Here is a 13,161-nt window from a genome sequence, read left to right as displayed (position 1 = left end):
GCACAGTGTGGCCCTATGTACAATTAGCCAGTTCACTGTTGCTGCACCACCACAAAGGCCATTGTTAGATATATAAGTTGCCTCGGGTACAGGCCCACAGTAGGAAGAAGTAGAAGACAGAATGAACACTTTATAGTAAAAAAAAGAGTACAATCAGCAGTGCCTAAGTTGTCTTCTCCTTCTATTTCTTTCCCTTCTCTCTTTTTCACAATGTTATTTTTAATGTTGCCTTACCATTTCCCCCATTCTGCTACCTGACCTGGATCCTTACTCTTAATTTTTCTTTCAATCTCCTATGTTCTTTGCTTTTTGTGATTTTCTTTTTGCTCTTGCAGCAATGCCAAGACTTCCGCCCTCCTCAGTTTCCCTTTAAGGGAACAGTAGCCTGTTGTACTCTGTAATATAAAACCTTTCTCTACTGCTGGGATTGTTTGCATCCCTAAATGGCAGGTTGAACAGAGAAGCTGGATATCACACACAGAACTTAAGTCTGCCACGTGATTGGACTAGCGCATAATCCTTGCTGCTGTTAACAGACATTTAGAGAAGCAGAAGGAGAAAGTACCTGACGTGATATACAGTACTTGCAGGAAGAGGAAATGTTGATTTCTTATCGCTTCTTCTTGTAAAAATGTAAATGGTGCACCACCAGATATCAAAGTGTATGTTTATTGCATATGATCTGTACTTGAGAACACTATCAAAGTGTGTGAATACATCGCATACCACGTTGACTGAGAGTCCACATAAGCCCCACTTTATTTGCAAATGATAAGGAATTTTGCCACAGATGGGAGGCCATAGTCAATAAATGTTCCAGTGACCATAAGGCATCAGGGGCATGTTTGAAGATGAAAGGGCAGGAAACATCCCAAAGAAACCTGGCTGGGGGATCAATGCAGACCCATAGGGTGGTAAATATCTCCAGCACCCCATTGTCCCCTATAATTTGAGCAGGAGGGAATATATGGCTTTACATGAGTTAAGAGATAATGATACTTGGCAGTGAAGCCAGTGGAGCATTGGTAATAATAGACAAGGTGTCCTATAGTAAACAGGTAATGCAACCATTTTCAGATGTTGTAACTTACCAACATTTAACCCTTTAACTGCTAGCCGTTTTGGTCAAAGCGGAACTTGTATTGCCAGACCGTTTTTGAACATTTTGCATTCTTTCACTTTAGGGGCCTTTACTAGAGGGTACTTTTAGTTTACCTAGGAAAATAATATATTTTTTCAGGACAACCTAAGCTTTCAAAATATGCTAGAATTTGTGTGTAATTCCACTTCTGTAACAAGATATAGGCTTCTAAATGTCAATACCTCCATACGGAGTATCATTTCAGTTACTGCAAAATTAACACATTTAGGGGGAGATTTACTAATCCACGAATCCGAATCCCGAAAGGAAATACGGATTGGAAACAAAAATTTTGCGACTATTTCGTTGCCGTCGTGATTTTTTCATATTGAGCGATTCTAAACGGCGGAAAAACCAATCTGATTTTTTCGCGGCGGTGACGAAAAAGTCACGGAAAATATACGAAAAAGTTGCGATGGTGACGAAAAAGTCACGGAACACATGAAAAAGTCGCGACGGCGACAAAAAAGTCGCAAAAATACCGATCATTGCGAAAAAACCACATTTGGACGCCTTCGGACCGTTCGTGGATCAGTAAGTCTCCCCCTTACTGTATTTTATGAGGGTAAAGTTATAAAGTAAGCACACACCCCAGAAAACAATATATTTTTGGAAAGTACACATTCTTCCGAATTTAAAAAGGGTACCCACGTCTTTATACTCCAAAGTACCAAGCTGCGAAGCTTTCCTAAAATTGGCGATTTTGATCACCTCAAAGATTTTACTTTGCAGCATTCTACCTCCCACATACTATTAGGCACCAAGATAAAACATCCTAATTATGTACTCCAGGTGTCCACTGAATAGTTTGATGCCCAATGTGCATAGGTTTACCTAAGTATGTGGCATGTAGGGGCGCCAAAGTGAAGATACCCTATACAGATATAGGACCCTTTATCCAGAATGCGCGGGACCAAGGGTATTCCGGATAAGGGGTCTTTCTGTAATTTGGATCTCCATACCTTAAGTCTACTAAAAAATCAATAAAACATTAATTAAACCCAGTAGGACTGTTTTGCATCCACTAAGGATTATTGGGATCAATTACAAGGTTCTGTTTTATTATTACAGAGAAAAAGGAAATCAGTTTAAAAATTCTGAATTATTTGATTAAAATGGAGTCTATGGGAGATGGGCATTCCGTAATTTGGAGCTTTCTGGATAACCTGTTTCCAGATAAAGGATCCCATATCTGTACAATCTATCACTTGTGTCATTTTAGCAATTGCAAAATCAACACATTTACTGCATTTTATGTGGGGTAAAGCTATAAAAAAAGTACATTCACCCCAGAAAACCATATATTTTTGGAAAGTACACATTCCCCCAAATCTAAAATGGGTACCCACGTCTTTCTACTCCAAAGTACCAAGCTGCAAAGCTTTTCTAAAATTGGTGATTTTGCTAAAAAATTTTAAAATGACCTCAAAACTTCCACTTTGCACTTTTCTCTCACAAGTCATTAGGTAACCATATAAAACACCATAAATATGAACACCAGAGGTCTACCAAACAGTTTGATGTCCAATATACATAGGTTTATCAAAGTACATGGCTCTTACAGACCCCAAAATATACCTTGTGCACACTATTTTTATGGCTTACATTTAACCAATTCATAAACACACGGGCAGTTTTGTGTGTTATAAAAGAGGCAAAAATATAGGATGACCCCCTGAAAACCATCATTTTTTTTTAAACTACACATTCAGATAAATTAAACATGGGTAAAGACACCTTTCTACACCAAAGAACCAAACTGCAAAGCTTTCCTAAAGTTAGCGTTTTTATGTCATTTCTGAAAGTCACCTAAAATCATTGCAATTTGCCGTTTTTATCTTACACAATGGCAAATCTCCCCAAATATGGACGCCAGAGGTCTACAGATCAGGTTGATGCCCAATATGCATAGATATACCAAAGTATGTGGTTATGTACAGACCCCAAATAAAAGTAGCTCTTATGAATTTTTTCACTTGCCAACTCAGCTTCTGCAAACAAAGCCCCCGATTTTATGTGCCGTAACACCCCCTAACTTTAAAGAGACCCCCAGAAAACCATATATTTTTGGAAAGTACACATTCTAACAAATCAAACATGGGTAAGGACATCTTTCTACACCAAACGGCAAAGCTACGCTAAAAGACATGCAACAAACAACAATGCAAGTCTAAATAAAACTGCAATAAAATCACAAAAATTAAATAAAATTAAGCAAATCAATTAAGTAACAAAATTAATTATTCTACTCTATTTTTACTTTAGTCATCAGAATACCTGATCCAATGGCCACACTGTGAAATAAATAATAAATAGTTTTTAGGTAAAAATCAAAAGACAATAGAGGGGGCGTGGCTTGCTGTCTACCTGCATGGTCGTGGGCTTAAAGAGCTCCGTGGCCAGATCTACCCTGAGACAAGAGAAGCCCTGCAAACAAAATGAAAAAGCACGGTAAGACTCCTGCACAAACTCCTAAAGCCAAACCAAACAAAATCGCTAAAGATTTAGAGGCCGAAAGTGAGATATTTAGACATATTTGAGAGGAGAGAAACAAATCCAAGATGGCGCCGGTTAGAAAGCGTGCACTAGAAAAAGACACTGAAAGCCAGCACAAACTTTCCGAGTCAGATAGTGAAGGCGAGGAAGACATCAGTTCTTACCTTAAATGCCCTCCATCCAAAGCAGAAATTAAAAATACAGTGGTGTGAAAAACTATTTGCCCCCTTCCTGATTTCTTATTCTTTTGCATGTTTGTCACACTTAAATGTTTCTGCTCATCAAAAACCATTAACTATTAGTCAAAGATAACATAATTGAACACAAAATGCAGTTTTTAAATGAAGGTTTACGTTATTAAGGGAGAAAAAAAACTCCAAATCTACATGGCCCTGTGTGAAAAAGTGATTGCCCCCCTTGTTAAAAAAATAACTTAACTGTGGTTTATCAATTTCAATTTTCAATTTCAATATCAATTTCTGTAGTCACCCCCAGGACTGATTACTGCCACACCTGTTTCAATCAAGAAATCACTTAAATAGGAGCTACCTGACACAGAGAAGTAGCCCAAAAGCACCTCAAAAGCTAGACATCATGCCAAGATCCAAAGAAATTCAGGAACAAATGAGAACAAAAGTAATTGAGATCTATCAGTCTGGTAAAGGTTATAAAGCCATTTCTAAAGCTTTGGGACTCCAGCGAACCACAGTGAGAGCCATTATCCACAAATGGCAAAAACATGGAACAGTGGTGAACCTTCCCAGGAGTGGCCGGCCGACCAAAATTACCCCAAGAGCGCAGAGACAACTCATCCGAGAGGCCACAAAAGACCCCAGGACAAGAACTGCAGGCCTCACTTGCCTCAATTAAGGTCAGAGTTCACGACTTCACCATAAGAAAGAGACTGGGCAAAAACGGCCTGCATGGCAGATTTCCAAGGCGCAAACCACTTTTAAGCAAAAAGAACATTATGGCTCGTCTCAATTTTGCTAAAAAACATCTCAATGATTGCCAAGACTTTTGAGAAAATACCTTGTGGACCGACGAGACAAAAGTTGAACTTTTTGGAAGGTGCGTGTCCTGTTATATCTGGCGTAAAAGTAACACGGCATTTCAGAAAAAGAACATCATACCAACAGTAAAATATGGTGGTGGTAGTGTGATGGTCTGGGGTTGTTTTGCTGCTTCAGGACCTGGAAGGCTTGCAGTGATAGATGGAACCATGAATTCTACTGTCTACCAAAAAATCCTGAAGGAGAATGTCCGGCCATCTGTTCGTCAACTCAAGCTGAAGCGATCTTGGGTGCTGCAGCAGGACAATGACCCAAAACACACCAGCAAATCCACCTCTGAATGGCTGAAGAAAAACAAAATGAAGACTTTGGAGTGGCCTAGTCAAAGTCCTGACCTGAATCCTATTGAGATGTTGTGGCATGACCTTAAAAAGGCGGTTCATGCTAGAAAACCCTCAAATAAAGCTGAATTACAACAATTCTGCAAAGATGAGTGGCCCAAAATTCCTCCAGAGCGCTGTAAAAGACTCATTGCAAGTTATCGCAAACGATTGATTGCAGTTATTGCTGCTAAGGGTGGCCCAACCAGTTATTAGGTTCAGGGGGCAATTACTTTTTCACACAGGGCCATGTAGGTTTGGATTTTTTTTTCTCCCTAAATAATAAAAACCCTCATTTAAAAACTGCATTTTGTGTTCACTTGTGTTATCTTTGACTAATAGTTAAATGTGTTTGATGATCAGAAACATTTTGTGTGACAAACATGCAAAAGAATAAGAAATCAGGAAGGGGGCAAATAGTTTTTCACACCACTGTATGTTACAGGAGCTTACCACAGCAATAAGAGACAAGATGAGAGATCTCAAAAAGGACATAATAAGTATAGCAGCCAGAACTGATGCGTTTGAAAAGGGTCATGAGAAACTGATCAAACACAATACTTACCTCCATAAAACGATTCATAATCAATCTGAACAAATCCTTGAACTTTAAAGACAAATGGAGGACTTTGAAAATAGAAGCAGAAGGATAAATATAAGAATAAGGGTAATTCCTGAAGGGACTTCACAAGGAGAGCTTAAAGGGGCATTACTCCAAATAGTTAACAGCATTCCTGACAGGGAACAGTCTTCTGAAATAAAGATGGACAGATTCCATAGTTTGCTTAAAACTAAAAATGCTCCAGCAGACTCCCCAAGAGATGTTTTGTGTGCACTGCATGACTATTCTTTAAAAGAAGAAATTCTGCTTAAATCAAAGGAAGTGAAAAATATCACTTTTGAAGAAAGCAAAATGATACTCTTAACTCATATTGCACTATTTACTATGCAGGGCATAAGAGAGAAATAGGTATACATTTATTTCTCAATATTTTGAATCCAGTAAAATATACTCAGGGTAGAAATGTGGTCAGATATTGAAAACTTACTTGCTGCTTAGATACAGGTGTATCTTCCACTACCCCCCAGTACTCATCTTATAGAAAACTAACTGCCTATATACTCTATATGTTCCTACAAAATACAAACATATGGATAATTGTAGTTCTAGCACATGGGCAGCTGTCAAAGATTATTTTATGGCGTAATGAGAGATATATCACTCCAAACAACAATGCAGAAGAAGGTGATAATATTAAATCACTTTCTACCTTGATTTGGTCAAAAAAAATAGGAAATACCAAAACTACAAAAGTAGAAACAACAGTTTATCCGACCATTAAATGGTGGTTCAAAATGAATAAAGAATATAGATTAGCCCCATACCCTTCCCCATTAATCCCTCTATTGAATAATTTAGATTTCAAAACAGGAATAGAAAATAGGTTGCTTGAAATGTGGACAGAACATAGAAATAAACCTGTTAGAATAAAAGACTTCTTAGAAAATAACTCAGTACTAACATTGGAAAAAGTTTTTACTATTTTCAGAGAAGATACTAATTCTCCAATGTTATCTGAACAAATATTTAAATATATTCAGTCTCTTCATATTGTAAACTTAAATATAGAACTTACCTGGTTTGAAGATCTCGATAGAAGAACTCAAATAACAAGAATTCTGTTATTCATCTATAAAAAATTAATAGCAAAATATGACGTTAAACCACCCTTTGCTGATAAATGGGAAACTGAATTAAACTTACAACTTACTTCAGAAAAATGGGAAACAATGTCATAATAATGCAAAAATATTCATATCAACCAAATTACAAGAATTCAACTACAAAATGTTATCAAGGTGGTACTTTACCCCAGAAAAATTGAAAAATATGTATGATGTTTCTGATGTTTGTTTGCAACGCAGGAAGGGGGTCATATGAACATTTATGGTACAAATATAAAAAACTAGATTATTATTGGAATTTTATACAAAAAGTAATTGAGAAAATATTTACAAAAGAACTTGAACTTAGCTCCACAGCAATACTACTATTATATGATAGTAAGAAAAATGAAACGATAACGATTCTGTTGATCAAATATATTATTACAACAGCAAAAGCAATCATTCCACGAAAATGGAAAACCCACCAACAATATCAGAGTGGTTTCATTTAATAGAAGAAACTAAAAACATGGAAGAGTCAATTGCATATACTATATCTTAGTTGGGATCAAATACAAGGTTCTGTTTTATTATTACAGAGAAAAAGTGGCCTTTCCGTAATTCAGAACTTTTTGGATAATGGGTTTCCAGATAAGGGATCCCATACCCGTACTCAATAAAGAGACTAGATGGATCCATTTATTGGCCTTAATGGGAACATAAACTTAATTTGATCTTTCGCTAATCTTGTTTTAATATATGTATTTACATTTTTCTTTTAGATACTTAGATATGCCAAGCTATACATGTTGGAATTCGAAACAGCCCACATTTTCGCTTTGTTGAATAAATCCATATTATCATATTTTTGCTGTATTGACAATCTATTATATATGGACTGAGAGAGAAGAATCCCTACTGACATTTCACCAGTATCCTTACTCTGAACAAGACCTCTACTGGGGATGCAGCGGTTTTCACGCTGTAACTGTGTAACTTTAATTGAACCATGTGGCCTTGCCCTTATAACTGCTGCCTATGAGTTGATCTTTTCACTTGCGTCTTCCCCCAATATTGAGGTGCATTTCTTTCAGTCATTTGGGCAGATCTGAACTCCTAACCCTTTTACTGCCAGCTGTTTTGGTCAAAGCGGAACTTGTATTGCCAGACAGTTTTTGAACATTTTGCGCTGTTTCACTTTAGGGGCCTTTCCTCGGGGGGACTTTTAGTTTACCCAGGAAAACAATATATTGTTTTTTTCAGAACAACCTAAGCTTTCAAAATATGGTAGAATTTTTGTGTAATTCCAATTCTGTAACAAGATATAGGCTTCTAAATGTCTAAAAATGCAAAAAAAAAATCAAATTTTCCATAATATAATCACACATACTAGAAACAAAAATTATTTTATGCACAAATACAACTGATTTGGAAAGTCCCATGTCTCCTGAACGTGCCAATACCAAATATATATAGTTTTATGGAGAATTCTCACTTGTATAGGTCAAAAACTCCCAGCAGTACACTACCAAATTTCCAAAGCACTGCTCCAGAAAGCTGCATACTTTAGATTTCAAGGCCAAAAATTCCACTAACAGAAGGTTTATCCCAGAAAATTGTACATTTTTGGAAAGAACAGATTCTGGGAAATACAGAATAGGCACAATTGTCTGTCTACTCCAAACTATCAAGTCGCAATGCTTTCCTAAACTTACTGGTTTTTATCAAAATTTGTGATTTTTTAAAAAAATCGCTTCAAAGCTTCCAGTCTATAGTATCTTATCTCCTACAGGTCATAAAGTAACCAAATAAAACACCCTAAATATGAATGCCAGGGGTCCACTGAACAGTTTGATGCCCAATATGTATAGGTTTACTTAAGTATGTGGCATGTAGGGGCCCCAATGTGAACATACCCCATATGTACTGTCATTTCTGTAATTTCAGCTCCTGCAAAATCAACACATTTACATCATTATATGTGGGATAAAGCTAGTAAAATGTACGCTCACCCCAGAAAGTCATATATTTTTAGAAAGTACACATTCCCCCGAATCTAAAATGGGTACCCATGTCTTTCTACTCCAAAGTACCAAGCCGCACAACTTTTCTAAAGTTAGCAATTTTGATGACATTTCCAAAAATCCCCTCAAAGCTTCCACTTTGCAGCATCTTATCTCCCACATAGCATTAGGTACCAAGATAAAACACCCTGAATTTGAATGCCAGGGGTCCACTGAACAGTTTGATGCCCAATATGTATAGGTTTACCTAAGTATGTGGCATGTAGAGGCCCCAATGAGAACATACCCCCACATGTACTGTCATTTCTGTCATTTCAGCTCCTGCAAAATAAACACATTTACATCATTATATGTGGGATAAAGCTAGTAAAATGTACGCTCACCCCAGAAAGTCATATATTTTTGGAAAGTACACATTCTCCCGAATCTAAAATGGGTACCCATGTCTTTCTACTGCAAAGTACCAAGCCACACAGCTTTTCTAAAGTTGGCAATTTTGATGACATTTCCAAAAATCCCCTCAAAGCTTCCACTTTGCAGCATCTTATCTCCCACATAGCATTAGGTACCAAGATAAAACACTCTAAATATGAACGCCAGGGGTCCACTGAACAGTTTGATGCCCAATATGTATAGGTTTACCTAAGTATGTGGCATATAGGGGCCCCAATGGGAACATACCCCCATATGATCTATCATTTCAGCTCCTGCAAAATCAACACATTTACATCCTTTATGTGGGATAATGCTACAAAAAAAGTATGCTCACCCCAGAAAGCCATATATTTTTGGAAAGTACACATCCCCCCGAATCTATGATGGGTAAACATTTCTTCTTGCTTCAAAGTACCAAGCTGTAAAGCTTTCCTAAGTTTGCAGATTTATATGACATTTCGAAAATCGCATAAAAATGTTGCAATTTGCCGCATTTATCTCTCACAATTTCTTAATAAAGATCAGATAAAGACAAATCACCCCAAATAGGAACACCTATGGTCTACTGAACAGTTTGATGCCCAATATGCATAGATATACCTAAGTTTGCGGTATGTACTGAACCCAAAATGAAAATAGCGCATAAGGATTTCTCGCCTGCCAGCTCAGCTTTTGCACACAGAGCCCCCTGTCAGTGTATTATGTGCCAAAACTTCCCCTAACTATACAGTGACCCCCACAAAACCATATATTTTTGGAAAGTACACATTCTGACAAATCCAACAAGGGTAAAGAGTCCTTTCTACACCAAAGTACCAATCTGCAAAGCTTTCCTAAAGTTATTGGTTTTTATGACATTTCAGAAAATCGCCTAAAAATGTTGCAATTTGCCACATTTATCTCACACAATTTCTTGCGTACAAAAGCAAGTCACCCCAAATAGGAACACCAGAGGCCTACTGAACAGTTTTATGCCCAATATGCATAGATATACCAAAGTCTGCGGTATGTACTGAACCCAAAATGAAAATAGCGCATATGGATTTCTCGCCTGCCAACTCAGCTTTTGCACACAGAGCCCCCTGTCAGTGTATTATGTGCAGCAACCTCCCCTAACTACACAGAGACCCCCAGAAAACCATATATTTTTGGAAAGTACACATTCTGATGAATTCAAAATAGGTAAAGTTATTTTTGTACACCAAAGTTACACCTGGCAAAGCTACGCTAAAAACAGATCAGGAACACTTATACAGGGATAAAATGCGATAAAACCACAAAAATTGTGCAAATCAGTGAAACAACAAAATAAGTCACATGACAGTGTAATTAGTGGTCAGAATATCTGATCCAATAGTCACGCTGTCAAAATAAACAGTTTTTAGGTAAAAGAAACTAAAAACAAAGTGATAAAATGAAAAAAACAAAACAAAACAAAAACCAAAGTGTTTGTGTATACATGTGTGTACATGTGTAAAAGTTGTGTGATAGTGTGTAAGTGTGTATATGAGTGTAAATAAGTGTATACAAGTGTGAAAAATGAAAAAAAAAACTACTAAAATGTGTGCTGTAAGTGTGTATAAATGTATGTAAGTGTGTGTGTGTAAGTGTGTAAATGAAAAAAATAAAAAGACTCCTTACCTGTCCTGAAGACCCGATCGCCTCCTCCTCAGTGGGTCGGCCGGCAGGGGGGGAAGTAGGAAGCAGGAAGCAGCAGACGCGATGCGATCGCGTCTGCTGCTTCCTGGAGGGTCCTGCGAGCGATCGTCTCGCAGGACCCTCATGACAGCCCCCTGGCACATTGCCCAGGGGGGCTGTCATGGATAGAAGCTCTCTGCAGCGGCGGGACATGCCGCCGATGCAGAGAGCAGCGCTTAAATGCCTACGACGTATGGGACACGTCGTTGGCAGTTAAGCCCTTTTACTGCCACGACGTATCCCATACGTCGTTGGCAGTAAAAGAGTTAAGGGGGTTATTTCAAGGCATGATCTAGATTTGTGGGTACCCATTTACTATTCCAAAAGGTGTACAACAAATCACAGTGTTATGCACCTTTAGTTTGGTGCGGTACAAAAACACCTTAATTAACCCTTTAACAGTGTGGTATCCCAAAGGTTGTGTAAATGTGCTTGATCATAGTGTACTCTATTTTGAAAAAAAGGTGTGCCCAGAGAGAAGGGGTCTTTTGGAGCCCGCTGTTGCAAAAAACTACAGAGATCCTAAGAAATTCAAAAACTTTGTTTAAAATGGTTAACCCATGTCATTAACACTGTAAGTATTACATTTCAAAGTAAAACTGACTCCAGTGCTTATATCCTTTGAATAGATGAAAAATAAGTCACTTTAACTAATTTTCCGGATTTAACATTTTTTCCTGGCCCCCCAAAAACATAAATAGGGGTTCTACTGTATTAAGCATCATTAGAGCAAAATTATATTTATACATTATAGTTATATTTTGTGCATTCGTTATAGTGCTATTTTGAGTATTGCCAAATAGAAGGACACAATAAATGGACTTCAGTCCTGTTTAATAATGATATGGTGTTAGCATTAGTGTGCCCAACAATACACCAATATTCTTTTTTTTTTTTTTAATTATACTTAATTATTGGTTGTGGACCACCCCCCATTTTCACAGATTATTGGGGACCTGTGATTACCTGGGCCAATTGTTTTAAACATTTGGTGGGTCATTAGAGCTATAATTTGTGTTTCTCAGACTGAATACATAACTTACATCAGCAGCATTATGCCTAAATTTCATTATTCGTGCATATTATAGGCAGAAATATTATCATTGTGCCTCTATTTACTGCCCACAGCTGCATGAAGGCATTCTCTCCATAAGGGTAATATGAAAATTACAACTGAATGTATGCCGTTGGTGTATTGTAGACTAGTATTCAGAATAGATATACAGGGGGTCATTTATAAAGTTTGCACAGTGCATATTTTTCTTGCAAATGGTTGTTTGCGCATGTTTTCCCCTAAACACTTGAATTTTGCACTGCTGCTCCCATCTTTCCTTTTTTTGCGAATCGCAGTGAAATGCAAAATTGCAATTTGTATGTGCGTGTTTATTATGCACGAATATAGCACAGATTTTCTCTTTGCAAAAACAGCTTAGTGAATATTTTTTCTGCCACTAAAGTTGTGGTGAAAGTCGGACTCATAGGGGCTGATTTACTAATCCACAAATCCGAATGGGAATGGAAAACGGACATTTTGCGACTTTTTCGTATTTTTTGCGACTTTTTCGTAGCCGTTACGACTTGCGCGAATTGTTGCGACTTTTTCATAGCCATTACAAATTTCGCGAATTGTCGCGACTTTTTCATAGCCATTAAAAATTTTGTGAATTGTTGCGACTTTTCATAGCCATTATGACTTTCGTGAATTGTCGCGACTTTTTCATAGCCATTACAAATTTTGTGAATTGTCGCGACTTTTCATAGCCATTATGACTTTCGTGAATTGTCGCAACTTTTTCATAGCCATTACAAATTTCGTGAATTGTCGCGACTTTTTCATAGCCATTACGACTTTCGCGAATTGTCGTGACTTTTTCATATCCATTACAACTTTCGCGAATTGTCGCGACTTTTTTGTATTGAGCGCTCGAAAAAGTCGCAAAATACCGATCATTACGAAAAAAATGCATTTGGACGCTTTTAGGACGTTCGTGGATTAGTAAATGTGCCCCATAGTGTGCGCATGTATATTTGCAATTTGCGAATGTCATATTTAAAAAGCTTGTAGTATGTTTGCACTGCAAATACAAATTTCACAATTATGTTTGCACATTAAATGCACCAGTCTTGTCCAGCTTTATAAATATTAACACGGGCAGGGCAATTATGTTAACTATGCAAATAATTCTGCACTGTAAAAAGTTTACAAATGACCCCCACAGATGTGATTTATAGGATTTCTCTGGATTAATTGAAAGTCTGCAACATTGTTTGTCCTGTCACAACAGGAGGCACTGCAGACAGACCCA

Source organism: Xenopus tropicalis, chromosome 1 (genome assembly GCF_000004195.4).
Source record: "Xenopus tropicalis strain Nigerian chromosome 1, UCB_Xtro_10.0, whole genome shotgun sequence".
Taxonomy (NCBI): Eukaryota; Metazoa; Chordata; class Amphibia; order Anura; family Pipidae; genus Xenopus; species Xenopus tropicalis.
Note: the sequence above shows the minus strand (reverse complement) of the source record.